Genomic DNA, 21,208 nt, shown 5'->3' on the forward strand with positions numbered 1-21,208 from the left:
AAACCTAACCCTGGTCATACGAGATTTCAAGGGTATTTACACACCTGTGAAATACATGTAAATGCAGAGTTGAATGGTCGTTTATTTGAACACCCCTTTAAACGTGTGTAAGTCTGACGGCCAGACGATACGTAGATTTAAAACGTTGTTCATATGGCCGCCGGATGAAACGAGTATTTCCTGACGTTAGTAAATTTGGGTAATACAGTCATTTTGTGCGGTGTGTAAGAGCTTAGTGTTTCAAACGTTCACAAATTTTGTCGTCAGACGAGGGGTTGATCCAATTATCGTCTGTAATGTAAAAGAAAACCGTAAACTATATTAATGATATATTTATATGCAATACACGTGTCTTTTTTCAATGCAATTGTCGTATTTCACAAGATACCGATGAAGTATGAATCATGTTTACTGTTTTTACACAGGAATAGTACTCGATTGTCAGGGTGATCCTGAACTGCCTGTCAAATATCAGTTTTAACTATAATGTTACCATGGTTTATTGGAATTAGGGGCTGTATTTAGTGCCCGTTACATCCTTGCTGGAATTTCAGTATGTTGACGTCAATTCGTTCTTTACAAATGCTATCTATCAAGGGACTCTTTCCTCGTTCCTCGTTCCTCGTTCCTCGTTCCTGAACTACCCAAAATATGCAGATTTCAGTAACAGGAAAGAGGAAAGGGTTTATCAACCATTTGTTAACAATTGAAAACAAAAGATAAACGTTCACAATAGAATGAAAAAACCAGCTGTCTAAATCAATTGTCACCGCTCACGTCATAATCAATGGGGGGGGGGGGTTAACTCTGGGCTGTTTAGCAAACCTGTATTAATAGATTCATTCAGAGGAAAAACATAACAGGAAAACTTATGACCACTAACATTTCCCTTCCTCATGTAATCATATTTCTCAGGTAATGTTGTTTACCATCTTGTGATGTTTATCTTTGAAAACTATCTCTGTTCCATTCGTAACTAATCGTGTCATTCCGGCAAGCCGGATGGCGTCTCATACCATGTTACGACTGGGCCCTGTCTAAGCGCAAACGGGCGCGGGGATTAAAATAGTCTAGTACTGTTACCAAGGAAAGATTACTTTGAATTTCCAAACATGGCTACTCCTTCAATATATTCAGTGGGGAAAACAACTATGCGGTCATTCCCCTTCGTAAAGATGCTTCAGTGTTGAAAGTTGTTGATCCTTTAGCTCAAAGTTTATGTTTAAATTGTGCTTTGCATAGATTAACGAACTTTCAAAATTCATGCATTCAAGTTTCATGCTTCGAAATGCATTTTACTACGCGCGATTTGATTGGTTTGACACGATTCTTGGCAATAATGGCGAACGATAGGGGTACGGGTCTTCTTGTAGGTCACGGAAACAGGCGAGTAGTTACAAGTGGCCCTGATCATCAGTGATTACCTTGTTTTCATCACCATATGGCTGTAATATTGCCGACGCGATGTAAAATTTTAACTCACTCACTCACTATTTATCAGTTCCATCACCAAAGGCAAGTGTATTTCTATGTATACGAGCAGCGCTATAAACTGACTGTGAATCGCTGCACCTCAGTAACCACAAAGAGAACTTTGTTTCAAATGGGATTTCAGCTGAGAGAAACACAGATTGGCAGAATATCTACACGATATACAGGCAGTTTCCCATGATATATGACATGCAGTTCAACAGCAATCGCGTTTACAGCAACGTGATGCGGTGTGCAACGGTGCTGTTTTAAACAAAGTGTGAGGCAAGTGTTTAACGGACCGACCACGAACTATTCTGGAAGGAATTTGAGAATTTGGTTAAGAAACGTTTTTGGTCTTCAAGAAAGATATCTGTGAAAGAAGGAGCAGACGGCAATGTCCATCCATTTTAAAATGTTCGCAGTCTTTAGAAGAATAATACTTCTTTTTATCAAAGTAAATCGTTCATATGTAAAGGTGTATGCATGTTTGTATGATTGTGTAACGAAATACACAGATTTATTGAAAACAGTATACACTGTATTTATCATAATTTTATACTACCAGCGCCAGTGACAATAAGTCGGTATCTGCGGGACAAATTTATAATAGCGCTGTGTTTATATGGAAGGTTCTCTGAAAATCAGAGTTCACGACAGACGCTCGCAAAAGAGTCTTAAATTAACCAGATAATAGTCTGTTTACGGTGAAAACGTACCGATGAATTCCATTTTAAACAAAAAAGTAAATCAAATAAAGTGAAATTAAGATTGCGCATCCTCACAGTTTTACCTTGCTAATTAAACATTTAAATCTCAGAATTTTATTCAACGTAGGATAAGAGCTGTTTAACAAACGATCACAGTTTCAAATTGCTATTATTTGTTTGTATTACGAGGGGGAAAGCGTAGTAGGTAGAACAGTGATTTAATGCAAACAGACTATATGTATTCTTCAGATGAGATGAGATTATGTAATGTAAACCTAAATGACAATCAAATTCTCGGACAAGCAGTTAGAATAAAGAAAAACTGCCGTATTTACCTGTTGTTCTCCAAGTCAGAACCCCTCGGACGTACTTGGAAATGAACTGGTGTTGTGTTACTGCGCCGCAGCTCTGTGTCAGATAGACCCGGTGTATGGGTAGTTACACAGCAGTGTTTACATCACTACAGGTGCACCAGACGTTTCCGGGTAATAATCAATAGTTTCGCTTTACTACGGCTGCAGTACAGTAAAATGTGTACAATGTACAATTCCCGCGGGGTTACAGTGGTGTATACCACTACACTAGTTCGAGTCTTACAAATGCTAAAACATTCACGATCACATAAAATGCATTTCTTGTTTCTCAACACTTGTTTTTTAAATGGGTAGGTAGGGCTTATTATCTTTTTTGTTTAATGTTTTTTCTGACTTCATATGCAATGTTAGTCGAAGCTTAGACGGATTTCGGAAGTCTGCCGGCTTTATACATGCAAATTTACCAGAACAAAGATTATATATAAAATTAGGGTCAGGCCAAATTTTAGGGTCAGGCGGTGATGAGAAACAAGACATTATTTTTTACGTGGCTTTACATCCGGACGCGTCAGTAGTCTAACATCCGCTGATCAAAAGCATAACCCTTTCTTTACACGTTTCTTTATACGCATTATTGTAGGTCTCTGACTGATACCGGACTGCATATCCATAGTAACAGTTTGCCTTAATGTTACATGTAACTGATATGTAACAGGAAGTTAACAGGTACTAAATCGTGTATCTGCTCAAATCAGCCTGAACAGATGGTAAATTACAAATGCAATACCTATCCAAATCATGTAAATTTAAATAATGTATGTATTTTTTCATATTCACATAAGATACCATGTCCTATGTTGTCAGATTGGTGTCTTTGTACGTATATGGAGACGAGTGTAGTGACAAGGAAGGTGAAAGACAAATATCGCAACGACACAGGTTTAGTAAGCAGGAATTTACATGGAAAACCTGGTCAAAGGCAGATATCCCAAACATGTTATTTCTGGGCATAAAACATCAACTAAACTATTAGTGACAATGAAGTATCATATATATTTACCTGTCACTCTCAGAAGCAGGTGGATCTAGAAATATTTCAAAACAGCTTCGCTTTACTGGGTGCAGCACAGAACGATCTGGATGCTTTGAGCTGGTAGCTACACAACAGTGCTTACGTTACTATTTATACGTTGTGTGTCCGGGTGTATTGTCGGGAACTGCTCGACTGTGTCGTTATGAAGGTTGTAGCGCGTTGCAGTCTGTTAAAAACTCAGTTGTGAATAAGCTCAGTCAAGAATAAACACAGAGAGAGAGAGACACTACAGACATACATTAAACACAAAAAGCACCCGGCCATTTGGCCTATGAGACACTACAATCGCAAGCATTATCACAGTAATACAATAAAATAAGAGAATACAAATAAAACACATCATTACAAACATTCCAGATTAATAACAAGATAGTTTAATTACACAAATGTTAAAAAAGCACTTAACAACCATTTTGACGTAAACGTGCACTCACACGCAATTATGCACTCGCACAACCACTCACGCAATCATGCATTCACACACATCGTACAATGACACACTGACAAACACAATCACAGGCTTCCGCTATTACACTCTCACGCTATGACATTCTCGCACGAACATGTACACAGACATGCACAATAACGTACTCACGCGCACATACATGCATACATGCAGATATACATGCATGCATGCATGCATGCATGCATGCATGCATACATGCATACATACATACATACATACATACATACATACATACATACATACATACATACATACATATATAACAAAAATACTACATACCAATAGAATAACTTATACACATACATATATATATACACACATACAAATGCACACATATATATGCTAGGCACATAAAGAAAGTGTGCATGCACAAATTAAAAATCTAAATTTATCAAACCTGTGTAGACACATAAGGATTTAAACTCAGAGATTAGTGACATGCATCCAACATGCGTTCACGTGCCACGTTCCGTGACGTCAGTGGGTTCGTCCTTGAGACGTGCAATACGTTGCAAGTGCATTCCGGGAAAGAGAAACAGATCAAATGAATGCCAAACAATACTGTCCCTTTGGAAAGCTCAACCCCTGCCCTTGCGATCGTTTAAAAAATTAAACGGCTATTGAAACGCATAGCCTGCCAACGCTCACGTCTGTACAACGTCATGAGACAATTGGGATGATCCATGGAGGTATGTCTCAACGACAAGTAAGTGGCTGCACATTTCCACTGCCACCGGACGCCATTTCTGCACTGGTGAGACGCTACCAGAACACAAATGACGTCATCCATCGGCCACGTTCTGGACGTCCACGTGTAACATCGCCAAGACAGGACAGATGGAAAAGGGTGACCCATCTTCGCCACAGGTTTCAGACTGCAGTGATGACTGCCCGAACCATCCCAGGACTTCGCCGTATCCACCCCAACACAGTTCGACAACGTTTACGTCATCACGGGATCAGACCACGACGTCCCGCCATACGGCCTATCCTGACACAACGTCATCGACAAGCTCGCTGAATGTGGTGCCAAAATCATGTCCGCAGACCCTTGTTTTGGTGGAGAAATGTTGTTTTTACAGATGAGTCCAGGTTTAACATTTTCCATAGTGATAGACGTCAACGTGCCTATAGAGGCGTGGGAGAACGTTATGCACAGGCCTGTGTCTTGGAGAGGAATAGCTTTGGTGGTGGTTCCGTGATGATTTGGGGTGGAATAACAGCACGTCAAAGAACTCCTTTGGTGATTGTTCAGGGCAACTTAACTGGTGTGAGCTACAGGGATCAGAGTCTTCGTGGCAATTCCTTTTCTGCAACGTCATGGCCCTGGGTTAACATTCCAACAGGACAATGCCCGCCTTCATACGACAAGGGTTGTTATGGATTTCTTGCAACACCACAACGTTGACTTACTGCCTTGGCCTGCAAATTCACCGGATCTCTCCCCGATAGAGCATGTTTGGGACGAGATGGATCGACGTCTACGCCGTCTTCCTCATCCGCCAGATAACGTCCTTTACATTGCAACAGAACTTTGGAGAATCCGGCGTGACAGCCCACAAGCCTTCCTTGCACGTTTGATAGGCTCTATGCGTCGTCGATACACTGCTATTCTCAATGCCGATGGTGGACATACACGTCATATGAGGGAAATATTTTCAAGCACGACGTTAAACCCAGTTTCACCCCACCTAACTTTTCTCAGCTTAGCTCGAATAACAGCAGCCTTAACCTCTTCTCCAGTAATCTCCCGGTTAATAGCAGTTACACCATCCGAGGCTGCTGTGACGTCATCTACTCCCAGGGAGTCTTTTACTGTTTGTATGCGTGCTTCATCAAAGGACATTGAACTGTTTTTTTCACTGTATAGGCACCCGTGAAGAGCCACCTCCATGTGGCGGGTGCTGGGTAACACTAAGAGCTCTTCAACCCCCAGTGTGGACCCGGGGGGTATATTTGGTCCACCAATCTGTTTGCCGTGTGTTGCGCCCCTGTGTCGGTGGAGGACGGGATTCTGTTGATTGAGGGCATCGGAACCAGGAACAGTGTTCTTATTGCCCAATACACAACTTCGGCCCTAGGCACCCATGAAAGGCCACCTCCTCGTGGTGGGTGCTGGGTCACGCTAAGCGCCTTTCAACCCCCCATTGTGGACCCGGGGGGGATATTTTGGTCCACCAACCTGTTTGCCGTGGGTTGCGCCCCTGTGTCGGTGGAGGACGGGATTCTGGTGGTTGGGGGCACTGGTTCCTTTGCCCAACACACCACTTCGGCCCTGACTTCACCTAGACGGGTGGTAGAACTGGCCCGGTTCTATCAATCGGCTGGTCATGCCAAGCCCTGTGTATGTATATTTTGATACACACGTTTCAGACACTATGCAAAATATTTCTGAAATGACTTGGCTTCATGTTTCTGTTTTTGAATTTGAACATATTTCACTTTTGTAATTTGCCTAGAGTACTATACCCAGAAGGCGGTGGCTCATGGGCCAATCTGGTGGAAAAATTAATCTTTTAGTTTTTCTGCTTGAGTATATCATCCGAGTATCCTTGGTGCTACAAGTTGGAGACCCACTTGTATTTAGCATTGTCCTTGTGATACTCCGTGGTGGGTGGGGAGCTCGGATGATGAACCCAAAAAAAAACTAACCATGGCATACGAAACCCCTCTTAAAAAAACAAAACGTCCACTTGACACTGATCCAAATGATAACGAACAACGACTGTCCACATCCATTGATTACTGGCCACGTTTTCTCGTGATTGAGACTCGAGATAGCACAAGATTAAAATTGAACCCTTTTCCAATACAGAAAGGCATACAAGGCATTGCCGGTGACGTAAAAAATATCAAACGTTTACGTTCAGGTGCATTACTCGTTGAGTGCAGCAAAAAGATCGCAGGCTAATAACCTGATGTCAACTGAAACATTCGTCGGCATTCCAGTGTCAGTCTCTCCTCATAGAACACTGAACACCAGCAAAGGAATCATCAGAGATAGAGATCGATTGTTTGCTGACATGTCTGAACTTGATATTGTTTCCGAAATGAAAGATCAAGGGGTCACATACGTTAAGCGGTTTACAACACGTAAAAACCAGGAAACCATTCAGACTAATCACGTACCTGTTTTCGTTTTCCTCTCCAAATGCTCCCAGATCAGTAAAGGCAGGATATTGTCACATTAATGTCGACACCTACATACCTAATCCTTTAAGGTGTTTTAAATGCCAGAAGTTTGGTCATGGTGTTAGTACTTGCACATTGTCTGTTGTGTGTGCTCACTGTGGTGAGAAGACACATACAACAGAAGATTGTGACAGTGACTTTAAGAAATGTACCAACTGTGCAGGAAATCACTCATCATTCTCAAAAGATTGTCCGATCTGGAAACAGCAGATGGAGATCAATAAGATCAGGTTCACCCAAAACATTAGTTTTACTGATGCCAAAAAGCTTGTCTTACGATCTGAAATTAAGGAATCCTATGCATCCATAGCCAAAACATCGTCTGATTCAACTCCTCCACTAACCAAATCGTCTGTGAGCTGTCAGACGAATTTAACCTGGCTCACAACCGATTCTCCTCAGATTTTGTCACCTGCAATATCTACACAAACTGCAGAACCACTTCCTGGTACGCCCCAAGTCCAATCAGAACCATCTCGTGACCGTGGCGCCTCTTCTCAGTCAACTCAACAGTCTCAATCAACGTCAAACGATCAACCAATTGTTAAGACCAAAGGCAAACCGAAGCCAGATTCAAAGAAACAAAGTGGCAGAGCCCCCCAAGGGGTCAGATGATAAAATCAAGTTATTTAATAAATACGGATCACTTGAGGACATGGACGTGTCCGAAAACGTCCACTCTAGGGCACATAGCATGTCGCCCTCGAAAACGGTGCGGGGTAGATCCCCAATTAATCCGCCTAAAAGATAGGTCTATCTACCAATATCGTGCAGTGGAACTGTAGAGGACTCCGGACAAATTTTAATGAAATACAGCTATTACTCCAGGATTTAACGCCATCAGCGTTCTGTCTGCAAGAGACATATCTGAAACAGACAGATAATTTTAACTTACGTCAGTTTGAAGCCTATTGTTATTTTTCCCCTCCAGGTGATAGAGCCACTGGAGGTTCTAGTATCCTTATACGACAGGATGTAATTCACAGCCCTGTTACTCTTAACACTAATCTCCAAGCTGTTGCAGTGCGACTTACTCTGGGTGTAGCATTTACACATTGTGCTCTGTATATCCCACCTTCATCGACACTTCAGCTGACTGATCTTCAATCACTGTATGATCAACTCCCAAAGCCATGTGTTATCATGGGTGACCTAAACGGTCACAACCCACTCTGGGGCAGTACTACCACTAATACTAAAGGTAAAATAATTGAAGACTTCATTTCCAATAATGACCTGTGCATATTTAATGATGATTCAAGCACCTATCTTCATCCTGCAACTGGCACTTATTCTTCTTTGGATTTATCTCTTGCAGATTCACACCTCCTGAATGAATTTGATTGGTCTATTCATAATGACCTTTGTGGAAGTGACCACTTCCCAACTATACTTTCAGAAATAACTCCATCTGATTCTCCATCGTATACAAGATGGAACTTATCGAAGGCTAACTGGTCTTTATATCAAACTTTATGTCAATCTAAATTACGACCTGAATGTTTCAGTGATATAACTGATCCCATTCAAACCTTTTCTGATGTTTTAAATGAAATAGCTGATGAGTGTATACCCAAGTCCTCTACGACTCCACATGTACGAAAACCATGGTTTAATACTGATTGTAGACAAGCCAGAAAAGCGAGGAAAAAGGCCGAGCATTATTTCCGCCATCATCCAACTGTCCATAACTTAAATAAATTTAAAATACTCAATGCAAAGGCGCGTCGTACCTTTAAACAAAACAAACGACAATCTTGGAGAAATTATGTCTCCAAAATTAATTCGCGCACGCCAATGTCTAAGGTTTGGAACATGGTTCAGTGAATAAAAGGCAAAGGTTCAAAATCAGCTGTACACCATCTTAAAGATGGTGATAACTTGATAACTGATAAATCTGACATTGCAAATAAAATTGGCGAAACCCTTGCCAAAAATTCATCATCGGCAAATTATGTCCCTGAGTTTCAGAGATATCAGAAACAACAGGAAAAGACAAAACTTAATTTCGAATCAAATAACGGTGAAGATTATAATGAAGTGTTTTCATTACATGAGCTACATACTGCTCTTGAGCAAGCTCATGACACTGCAGCGGGTGATGACAACATACATTACCAGCTACTGAAACACTTACCGGAACCATGTCTGATGACTCTTTTAGATATATTTCACCAAATATGGACGTCTGGAGAATTTCCTCCTTCATGGCGTAATGCCATTGTAGTCCCAATACCAAAACCTGGCAAGGATCATACAGATCCGTCTAATTACAGACCAATCTCTCTAACTAGCTGTGTCTGTAAAACCATGGAACGTATGGTGAATAATAGATTAACTTGGTATCTTGAAACCAATAACCTTATAACCAATATTCAATGTGGTTTCAGGAAAAATCGAAGTACCATTGATCATTTGGTACGATTAGAATCCTTTGTTAAAAATGCAATCGTACATAAAAAACATGCCGTATCGATATTCTTTGATCTCGATAAGCTTATGATACGACCTGGAAGCATGGCATTTTGAGGGATTTACATGACTTTGGTTTGAGAGGCCGTTTGCCTCTTTTTATATCACGGTTTTTGAAAGACAGACAATTTCAAGTCCGAGTGGGTTCAACCCTCTCTGATCATTACAATCAGGATCAGGGTGTCCCTCAAGGCAGTATTGTGTCTGTCACTTTATTTAGTATCAAGATTAACAGTTTATCCAAGGTTTTAAACAATTCCATTGATGGATCACTTTTTGTGGATGATTTTAATATTTCTTGTCGTGGTAAAAATATGCATACTATTGAACGGCAATTGCAGTTGTGTTTAAATAAAATAAATAAATGGTGTCTTGAAAACGGTTTTAAATTTTCCAAATCCAAAACTAATTGTCTACACTTTTGTAGAAAATATAAACCTCATAAAGATCCAGAACTATCTTTAAATGGCACTCCCATCAAAGTGGTTAAGGAGGCCAAATTCTTGGGTCTAATTTCGACTCCCATTTAACTTTTTTGCCACATATTAAATCACTGAAAGCCAAATGCCTGAAGGCACTCGATTTGTTGAAAGTTGTTTCCAACTCAAAGTGGGGAGGGGGATCAAGCTACCCTCCTCCACCTGTATCGATCATTGGTCCGCTCGAAACTTGATTATGGCTCCATCGTATATGGTGGGGCCTGTAAAAGCAACCTCAAACTACTTGATTCTATCCATCACCAGGGTCTCAGACTTTGTCTTGGGTCTTTCAGAACCTCTCCAATTGACAGTCTCTACGTTGAGGCCGATGAGCCATCTTTAAAACTTCGCCGTATCAAATTGTCCCTACAATATATCACAAAGTTATATTCTAATGAATCCAATCCTGCTCACACTTGCGTTTTTAATCCTCTTTATGAGGACTTGTATAATAAAAAACTTCACTTGTTCCACCTCTTGGGATAAGAATCCAACAATATATTTCTGCTGCTGGCATTGAGTTGGAGAATATATCTCCTTCCCGTCTTCTTTCTTCTCCTCCTTAAAAAATCCGAAACTAACGAATTACAGTATAAACAAGAATATAATCAATTAAAGAATAACTATAATACATACAAATCCTTATTTACAGATGGGTCCAGTGGCGCAGTGGCAAGTGCCACTGTCATTGGATCCAGAACAATATCTTCTAGAATACCAGATAACAGCTCTATATTTACAGCAGAAGCAAACGCCATATTAACAGCTCTTAAATATATTGAAAGACATCCCAAACATAAACAATATATAATATTTTCTGACTCTCTTTCTTGCCTTCAGGCGATTAAAAATGTCTCTTGCAAACATCCACTTTTAATTGAAATAATCGAATTATATAATGATCTTGCTACTGGCCAATGCGACATCGTCTTTTGTTGGTTACCCAGCCACGTTGGAATTTCTGGGAACACAATGGCTGATCTTGCTGCCAAGGCAGCACTCAACAAATCTGTGACACCACTTCTTATTCCATATTCTGATTATAAAGCCAGCATTAGAACATACATCCGCGATCTAATGCAGAAGAAGTGGGACACCCAAGTTGGTATTAATAAATTACATGCAATAAAACCCTACATTGGTTACACCTACTTGGGTTGTCAGTCCAGATTTGAATAGGTCATTATGCGACGATGTCGCATTGGCCACACAAGATATACTCATGAATATTTACTGAAAGGCGAAGATCCTCCGTTTTGCATCCCTTGTGATGAACGAATCACGGTCAAGCATGTCCTGCTTGACTGTGTTGAATATTCCATCACAAGGGATAAGTATTTTAATGTCACAACATTGAAGGATCTCTTTTATAATGTTAGTACTCATTTAATTATTGCATTTTTAAAAGAATTAGATTTGTTAACTGATTTGTAAATAGATAAATATTTTATTATTGGTAATTAAATTAGTAACTGAGATTGTTAGTGGCTGTACCCTCAAAGGGGGTTGACGTAGCGTAAAATTATTGTCCTCCTGAGGGGGTACGTAAGTCCCAAAACTTTCAAAGTCAATTTAAGAGTACCAGGTTTTTAATCGTAGCATTCTTGTAATTTTAATTGTAGCTAACACTCCTTATAATCGCCAGCAGCTGAAGGGATGGTGTAAATCCAACTAGGGTTCATGCAGGTAACCAAGGTACTGTAAGTCCCCATGGTCCCTAGTTTGGTGATCTACCTTCTGGTGTTGGCGATCTATAGCCCATTTTTACATTGTATTGTCTTCTTTCATTGGAATATTTTAGCTTTGTTTGCTAGTTTTATATTTTCATATCTGTGATTATCTAGTATTTTTACTGTCCTTCGTCGGCAGGTTTTTATAATATCTATATATATCTTTTATTTCTTACTGTCAAATGTTCTCGTCACGATATGGCTGAAATATTGCCGATGTGACGTTAAATATTAACTCACTCACTCACTCACTCACTTCGGCCCTAACTTCACATAGACGGGTGGTTGAATGGGCCCGGTTCAACCAATCGGCTGTTCACGCCAAGCCCTGAGCATTACATTATGTAATGTTGCACCAAATTTTGAGAATTGTACCATGCTATTTGTAAGTCTTGGCGTATTTTAGAACTTCAGAATTTCAAATACACACTTTCATGTTTTTGCCTAGAGTCATATGCCCAGAAGGCGTTGGCTAGTGGGGCAGTCTGGTGGAATAATTAACTTTTTAATATTTCTGCTGGAGTATATCATCCGGGAATCCTTGGTGCTGCAAGTCGGAGACCCGCTTGTTTTTAGCATTGTCCTTGTGATACTCCGTGGTGAGTGGGAGCCCAGATGATGAAATCTAAACACTAAACACGACTTATGTAACCCCAACAAAGAAAAAGAAACGTCCTCTTGAAAGTGGTCCTATTAATGATGACCTCAGACCGTCCAAATCAATTGACTTTTGGCCACGTTTTCTAGTGATTGAAACTGTTGACAAGACACCGTTAAAGTTGAACCCTTTCGCAATATCTAAGGGTATTCAGGGTATCGCTGGAGAGGTTAAGAACAGACGGCTGCTGGTTGAGTGTGCTAAAAGACAGCAATCAGCCAACCTGATGAGCACTGAATCGTTCGTCGGCGTTCCAGTTACTGTCTCTGCTCACAAGACATTAAATGCAAGTAAAGATCTTGTAAGAGGCCGTGATCGACTGTTTGCTGACATGTCAGAACTTGACATCGTGTATGAAATGAAAGATCAAGGTGTGCTGTACGTCAAACGCTTTTCAACCCGTAAAAACAACACAACTGTTCAAACCAACACTTATCTGTTTTCCTTTTCATCTCCGACAGCTCCAAAATCACTGAAGGCAGGTTACTGCATCACAAGGTTGACTTGTACATTCCTAATCTGCTCAGATGTTTTAAGTGCCAGAAGAATGGCCATGGTGTAAATACTTGCACATTGTCCGTTGTGTGTGCTAACTGTGGTGAGAAGACACACATAACTGAAGATTGTACAAGTATTTTTTAAAAATGCACCAACTGTTTAGGAGATCATTCATCTTTCTCTAAAGAGTGTCCGATTTGGAAAGAACAAATGGAGATCAACAAGCTCAAATTTACCCAAAACATCAGTTTTTCTGATGCATAAGAAAACTTGTAAAGAGATCTGAACTTACAGAAAGTTATGCTTCAAAAACCAAAACATCAACAGGATCAAACCCTAAAATATCTACATCATCCACAGGCTGTCAAACCAATTTGACTTGGGTAAACACGACTCTCCACAGACTTTATATCCTACTATATCATCTCAAACTACGGAATCACGTCCTAGTACGTCCCAAAAGCAGTCTGAGTCATCTTCTGATCATAAGTCATCCTCTCAATCACGTTCACAGTCTCAATCGTCATCTGATACTCATGAAATTGTTAAAAGCAAAAATAAACCGAAGCATGATGCTTAAAAACAACAACAAATTCGCAGGGCCCCAAAAGGATCGGAAAATAGAATCTCTGGAGGACATTGACGTATCTGAAAACGTCCATTCTAGGGCATATAGCTTGTCGCCCTCTAAAAAGTGCGGGGTAGATCCCTAATAAATCCCCCCTAAAGATGGTTTCTTCCAATAATATTGTACAGTGGAATTGCAGAGGGCTGAAGAATAATTTCAATGATTCGCAGCTATTAATCCAGGACTTTACACCATCAGCAATCTGTCTGCAGGAGACATATTTAAAACAGACGGATACCTTTGACCTACGCCATTTAAATGCATACCATTATTTTTCACCTCCGGATGAGAGGGCCACAGGAGGATCTTCAATCCTTATCAACCAGAATATTATTCAGAGCCCTGTTATTCTTAATACTGGTCTCCAGGCTGTTACCGTGCGACTTTCTTTACACGTTTCACTCACATTATGCTCTTTGTATATCTCACCGTCTTCTACACTTCAGAAGACCGACCTTCAAAATTTGTATAACCAACTCCCGAAACCCTGTGTTATTATTGGGGACTTAAGTGGCCATAACCCACTCTGGGGTGGCACAGCTACTAATGCTAAAGGTAAACTAGTGAAGGAGTTCTGTGGAGATAATGATTTATGCATTCATAATGATGGTTCCAAGACATATCTACACCCTGGCACAGGAACATATTCAGCCCTTGATTTATCGGTTTCAGATTTCAAACCTTTTCAATGAATTTGAATGGTCAGTCCATGACGACCTCTGTGGAAGTGACCATTTCCCAAATATACTAAAACCCGTGTGTCAATCTGATGTTCCTCCATCATCATCAAGATGGAACTTTTAAAAGGCTAACTGGCCTTTGTATGAAACGCTGTGCTTAAACCTGAACTTTTCAATAATGCTCCTGATGCTATTCAACCCTGATAAAATAAATATCATTATTCCAAGGTCCTCTGCAGTTCCACATATTCGCAAACCATGGTTCATTGATAAATGCAAACAAGCTAGAAAGGAACGGAAAAAGGAAGAACACTATTTCCGTCGACAAACCATGGTGCATAATTGAATAAATTTAAGATTTTAAATGCTAAAGCAAGGCGTACTTTTAAACAAAGTAAACGTCAATCTTGGCAAAATTATGTGTCAAACATTAATTCGCGTGCGCCAATGTCTAAAGTCTTGAATATTATCAAAAAAATCAAAGGTAAGGGCTCCAAATCTAGCATTCACCATCTTAAAGATGGAAACCAGTTATTAACTAATAAAACCGATATTGCTACTAAACTTGGCGAAACTTTGGCAAACATTCTTCCTCATCAAATTATGAACCTAAATTCCAAAAATACCAAAAACAGCCAAAAAAGGAAGCTATTAATTTTAATTCAGATAATGGGGATGACTACAATGAAACCTTTTCGATACATGAGCTTCATACTGTTCTTGATCAGGCTCAAGATACTGCTTCAGGAGCTGATAACATACTATATGAACTCCTGAAGCACTTACCAGAATTATGTTTGGAGACACTTTTACATATTTTTGATGATATTTGGACATCTGGAAACTTTCCTTCGTCGTGGCGTCATGCTATTATTGTTCCCATCCCTAAACCTGGACGTGATCATACTGATCCTTCCAATTATAGCCCTTCATGCCTTCAGGCCCTTAAAAATCTTTCTGGTAAACATCCACTTTTAATCGAAATTATTTAATTGTATAATGGTCTTGCTACTGGCCAGTGCGACATCGTCTTTTGTTGATAACCCAGCCATTTTGGCATTTCTGGGAACACAATGGCCGATCTTGATGCCAAGGCAGCACTCAATAAATCTATACTCTGATTATAAAGCTGCTATTAGATCCTATATCCGTGATTTGATGCAAAATAAGAGGGACACCCAAGTAGGTATCAATAAATTACATGAAATAAAACCCTATATTGGTTACACCTACTTGGGTTGTCAGTCCAGATTTGAAGTGGCCACACAAGGTATACTCATGAATACCTATTGAAAGGTGAGGATCCTCCGTTTTGTATCCATTGTGATGAATGAATCACGGTCAAGCATGTCCTGATTGACTGTGTTGAATATTCCATCACAAGGGTTATCTACTTCAAATCACGAACTATGAAGAATCTTTTTAACAATATAAGTTCTCATTTAATTATTGCATTTTTAAAAGAATTAGATTTGTTAACTGATTTGTAAATAGATAAATATTTTATGATTGGAAGTTTAAATTAATACCTCAGATTGTTAGTGGCTGTACCCGCAAAGGGGGTTAAAGTATTGTAAAATTATTGTCCTCCTGAGAGAGTACGCAAGTCCACATACATTCAAAGTAAATTCGAACTTTCCACTATGTTTAATCGTAGAATATGTGTCTTTTTAAATGTATGGCTTGATTTGTCTAAATTGCTAGCGGCTAAAGGGATGATGTCAATCCAGCGCGGGTCCATTCAGGAAGGAAATGTACTGTAAGTCACCATGGTCCCTAGTATTGTGATCTACATTCAGTAGTTGGCAATCTATAGCCTGCTTTTATATTGAATTGTCCTCTATAGTTAAACTCTTTTAGATTCAATTACTGGTTTTACGTTTCTATCTGTGATAATCTAGTTATTTGTCTGTCCTTCGTTGACACTTTTTGTGATTTAATTCCATTTATTATCAGTTTATAATGTTTTATTCTTTTTCACGATATGGCTGAAACATTGCTATATTTATGTGGCTATAAATGTTAACTCACTCTCACTCCAAAGTCAAAATCTCAACCAACTTCGTCATAGATATCGTGTGAACCGTTCCACAAAAAGAGTACACTCATGAATATTAATGATTTCACGACCTAGTTTCGCGGCAAAAGTACCCGTGTCGTGTGCTATTGTTTTACTATGTAACAACTATTCCATGTATTTTGTATCAATAGGTGACGCTTATATTGTATTTGTGAGTATGTTTCTCGTCAGATATCTGTGATTTCATGTCGACAAGGTTTCAAAGGTTGTTTAGTTTCGAATACGGGGCCACATTCGCATGTCCGATATAGTGAAAGAGAGTAACCTCCCTTGAACCACTAATAATGCGGTTTAGCCGGTCAGTATGGAACTAATCGTTGACTCGAATTGCCGTCCTCTCGTTTAGAAAGCGACCTTTTTAAACTTAATATAATTAATGTTTCTGAAAAAATGTAGTCATCCCCAGCTTTAAAGCTTTACAATATGTATGTACGCTCGTTGTTGTTAGGGAGCCAGGGGAAGGGAACGCCAGATAAACGCTTGCAGTGAAAAATATATTGAGTGAAGCTCTCATATAATATAACATAATATAAGTTCCGGGGGAATTATCACAGTATTCTTTACACAGTAACTCGACACAAACACATACGAAGGATATCAAAATTCATCAGAAACCCATATAAACGTAGGATAGTAATACAGGGGTGCAACACGGATGACGTGGTCAAATTCCGTATTGCACCCCAGATTCCGTATTGAACCCCTGCTGGTTTTATTCATTAATTACTTAAGAAGATGTCATGGAAGCAGAGAGACAACGAGTTCTCTATGGGCTTCACACATTATACTCCTGTGAGGAATCGAACCTGGGTCTTTGGCGTGCTCTAACCACTAGGCTACCCCACCGCCCCAATTCTGTGTGAACACTTAGAATTTGATAACATGAATGTCAACTATTTGACGCATGGTGAGACATCAATTAATGCAAGTCCAAGGTAATACAAGACTTTACAGTGTTTTCTGTTTTCTGGGATATATCAAGATAGAGTCGTCCTTATTATAATAGTGCTTGTGCGTGCTGCGTGCCTGTGAGTGTCGTTATTTTATAGGTTTTGTTTTTGTTGAAAGTCCCTGCTTATATATATCCAGAGGCGGCGTGTGGTCTTGTACATAGAGCCCGGTCACAAATCAGTTAATTTTAAAGAACGGGGTCCTTGGATGGGCGACCATGAAAGGCAGCTTGACTCCTGAGAGTTTTTAGGACTTCTGTCGAAGCACACGTGACGCATATGATACGTGTGGTCTCACCTCAGGCAAGTGAGTTTGTTCTTAATTGCCTAGTTAAGTGCACCCAGCAGAAAATGGGTATTCGGTGGGATCTCATATGACAATTAACCTTCTAGCGCCTCGGAGGCAGCTTGGGTTATCCAGGGTAATAATGTTCATTATGTTGTAGGCGCTTAGTACATGCCCTTACGGCGTGGAAGTCATATAAATGACCTTCTTAATATTTATTGCAGTCCATAATGCACGTTATTCACACATGAAGTTGATTTGAGTTTTGTAATTAGTGAAAATATAGGATCATAATGTGTGCAGACATGAAGTCCATGTTACCGTCAGCATATGAGGTGACGTAAAAATTGCCGTACTTTAAAATATTTCGCTCATATGACGTGTGCTCGCACGCGTGTGTATGTGTGACTGCTTGTACTGGCCTAGACGTTAATGGTGCCGAACCGACCAGTCGTTGTTGTACCCATTAATGCCGAGCGCCAGGCAGGAAACAACAAGTACCATATTTTATCGTCTTTTGGTATGACGCGGCCAGGGATCGAACCCACGCCCTTCCGCTCTCCAGGAGGACGCTCAAATCACTACACCACTGCACCACTGCAGATTACACAGACTGGTACAGAAAACGTTTAAGAGGGATCAAGTAACGGTCTTTGATGTGTCAAATGTTTATTTACAAAAAAAACAATGACAAAAGCGAACAAGCAATTTGTGTCATTTCTAATTACATCAAGAACAAGATTTCGGGCGAGACAGATTCAAGCAAACTGAGCTTGTCGTCGGATATCAAGCTTCGTTGATCCTTAGTTTATGAGTGAGTGAGTACGTTAAGATTTTAAGACATATTGGCAATATTTCAGCCATATTGTAACTAAATCACGTTATAGATTTATAATAATTGAAGTTAAATTATAAACACCTGTCAACGAAGGACAGTAAAACAACTAGATTATCAGAGATATGAATTTAAAACTAGTTATTAAATCGAAAACAGTTAACTATAGAAGACGATACAATATAAAAACAGGCTATAGTTCGCTAACAACTGAAGGTAGATCACCATACTAGGGACCATGGGGACTTACCGTACATTTGCTTCCAGCATGGACCCTAGTTGGATTTACACCATCCCATCAGCCGTTAGCAATTAAGGAAATCTAGCCATACATAAAAAAAACGTATTCTACGATTAAAAACGTAGAAAGTTTTAATTTACTTTGAATGTTTTCGGACTTACGTATCCACTCAGGAGGACAATAATTTTACAGTACTTACAGCACCTTTTGAGGACACAGCCACTCACAATCGAAGTTACTAATATAAACTTCCAAACACAAAATATTTATCTATTTACAAATCATTCAGCAAATAATTAAATTAAATGAAAACTTATATCATTAACAAGATCCTTCATAGATTTGAAATAGTTATCTCTTGTGATGGAATATTCAATTCAGTTAAGCAGGACATGCTTGACCGTGATTCTTTCATCACAAGGGATACAAAACGGAGGATCCTCACCTTTTTACAGGTATATCTAGTATATCTAGCATGGCCAATCGTCGCACGATAATCTCTTCAAATCTGTACTGACAACCTAAGTACTATAACCAATATAAGGTTTGAAATTTAATGTAATTCAATGTAATTTATTGATAGCTACCTGAACGTCCCACGTCTTCTGCATCCGATCACGGATGTAAGTTCTAATGCTAGGTTTGTAATCAGAGTTTGGAATAAGAAGTGGTGTCACAGATTTGTTGAGTGCTGCCTTGTCAGCAAGATCGACCATTGTATTCCCAGAAATGCCAACATGGCTGGGCAACCAGCAGGGGACGATGTCGCATTCTACCACGGTTACGTGAAATGAACGATTTTTATTGGTCAAACAATAAAATTAGACGCTATCAATTTTGGATTGAAATTTCGTCTGATTTCATGACCGCTTCACTGCGCACGTATACAACACTGCCGCATCCAGCTTGACCACCAACATGGCTAATATCAACACAACAGACGTGATGGAAATGCTGAGAAAACATGTATTACAAGTCGAAAAATACAATTATTATATGATTTTTCCTCCACAATTATTAGGGAACCTCACTATCATATAACCTTCTATAATAAAAATAGCCAAACCCAAGTACAATACACAGCCCCAAACATAAACAAACAATATCTAACATGTAAATCAGAAAGCCTTGTAAATTTCATCCCTATCTATACAAAATGTGCAGCAAAACCTTACTAAACATTTACCTACCTGGTAAATGGTATATTTGTTTCCGTTTAGAATCATAAGAATGGGAAATTCGCAAGATAACGGTCAGGCGAAACACAAAATTTATGCCACTCACACTCAATCATGTACCGTTGCATCGTTCAAAAAATACATGTCAAAAATTGAACCGCCAGAATTCTGCTCTCTGCCAGCTTTCCAACAAGGCTGTCACTGCTGGTGATCTATGTTCGTACACTTGAAAAAAGTTTGGCCACAATCCAGTCCCAAATGATGAAAACAATGTTCCAAGGAATCCCAAGTTAGTCGCATGTACACAAAGCAGCACTGTCACTCTTTTCATGGAAGCAACTCCAGCCTATGCAAGTGAAATCATGATCCACACTCGCTTGTCATACAAATCTTTGAATAGTTACAGGTCGTAGGTCGATCAGAAAAGGATCTACTCTTCGATTCTGCAGGGTTCAGATTCCACACTCAGTCAAGTATTTTCCAATGTCACTCAAAATGTAAACACTGGTTGTCCGCCATTTCAAACTGTTGCGTAACTGTCAGACTCCACTTCCAAGAAAAATAAGTAGGTCAGACGATTGCATTATAGTGTGGCCAGGGGGTTAGAGTAACACGGCACGCAAAACAATAGGCTGGTTTCGGTCGTGCGGAGTTCGGATTATATAAACCAATCTCTTAGGTATTACATTATTTAATGGAATAAATAGTAGTTAGTTTTCTTTGGACAGAATATTATATATGTTGCAATGTTTAAAAAAATACGGACGGCACCTTCCACTCCCTTCACTGACAAGTTCAATTTGCCTCTCGCACTATGCCGGATTTCGCAGTGTCTTCCGTGGAAGGAAGGAGTTCGCTTTTAAATTGGTTATGGTAGAACGGACATAAACGTACTGTGTTGGAAAATTAGATGAATGTTAGGCAGAATTGATAGTCTCTAAATTAATCATTTGAAACTTCACGCAACGCGTTCGGTTCCAAATGAAATTCTGCCTAACATTCATCTAATTTCCCAACACAGTACGTTTATCTCCTAATTGGCCAGTAGCAAGATCATTATATAATTCAATAATTTCGATTAAAAGTTGATGTTTACAAGAAAGATTTGTAATAAATAACCCGAAGGCAAGAAAACGAGTCGAAAAAGATTATAGTGTTTATATTTAGGATGTCTATTAATATATTTAGGCTGTTAATATGGCGTTCGCTTCTGCTGTGAAAATAGAGCTGTTACCCGGCAATCGAGAA

This window comes from Haliotis rubra, unplaced genomic scaffold (genome assembly GCF_003918875.1).
Source record: "Haliotis rubra isolate DU_JTF1 unplaced genomic scaffold, ASM391887v1 Scf1051, whole genome shotgun sequence".
In the NCBI taxonomy this organism is placed as follows: Eukaryota; Metazoa; Mollusca; class Gastropoda; order Lepetellida; family Haliotidae; genus Haliotis; species Haliotis rubra.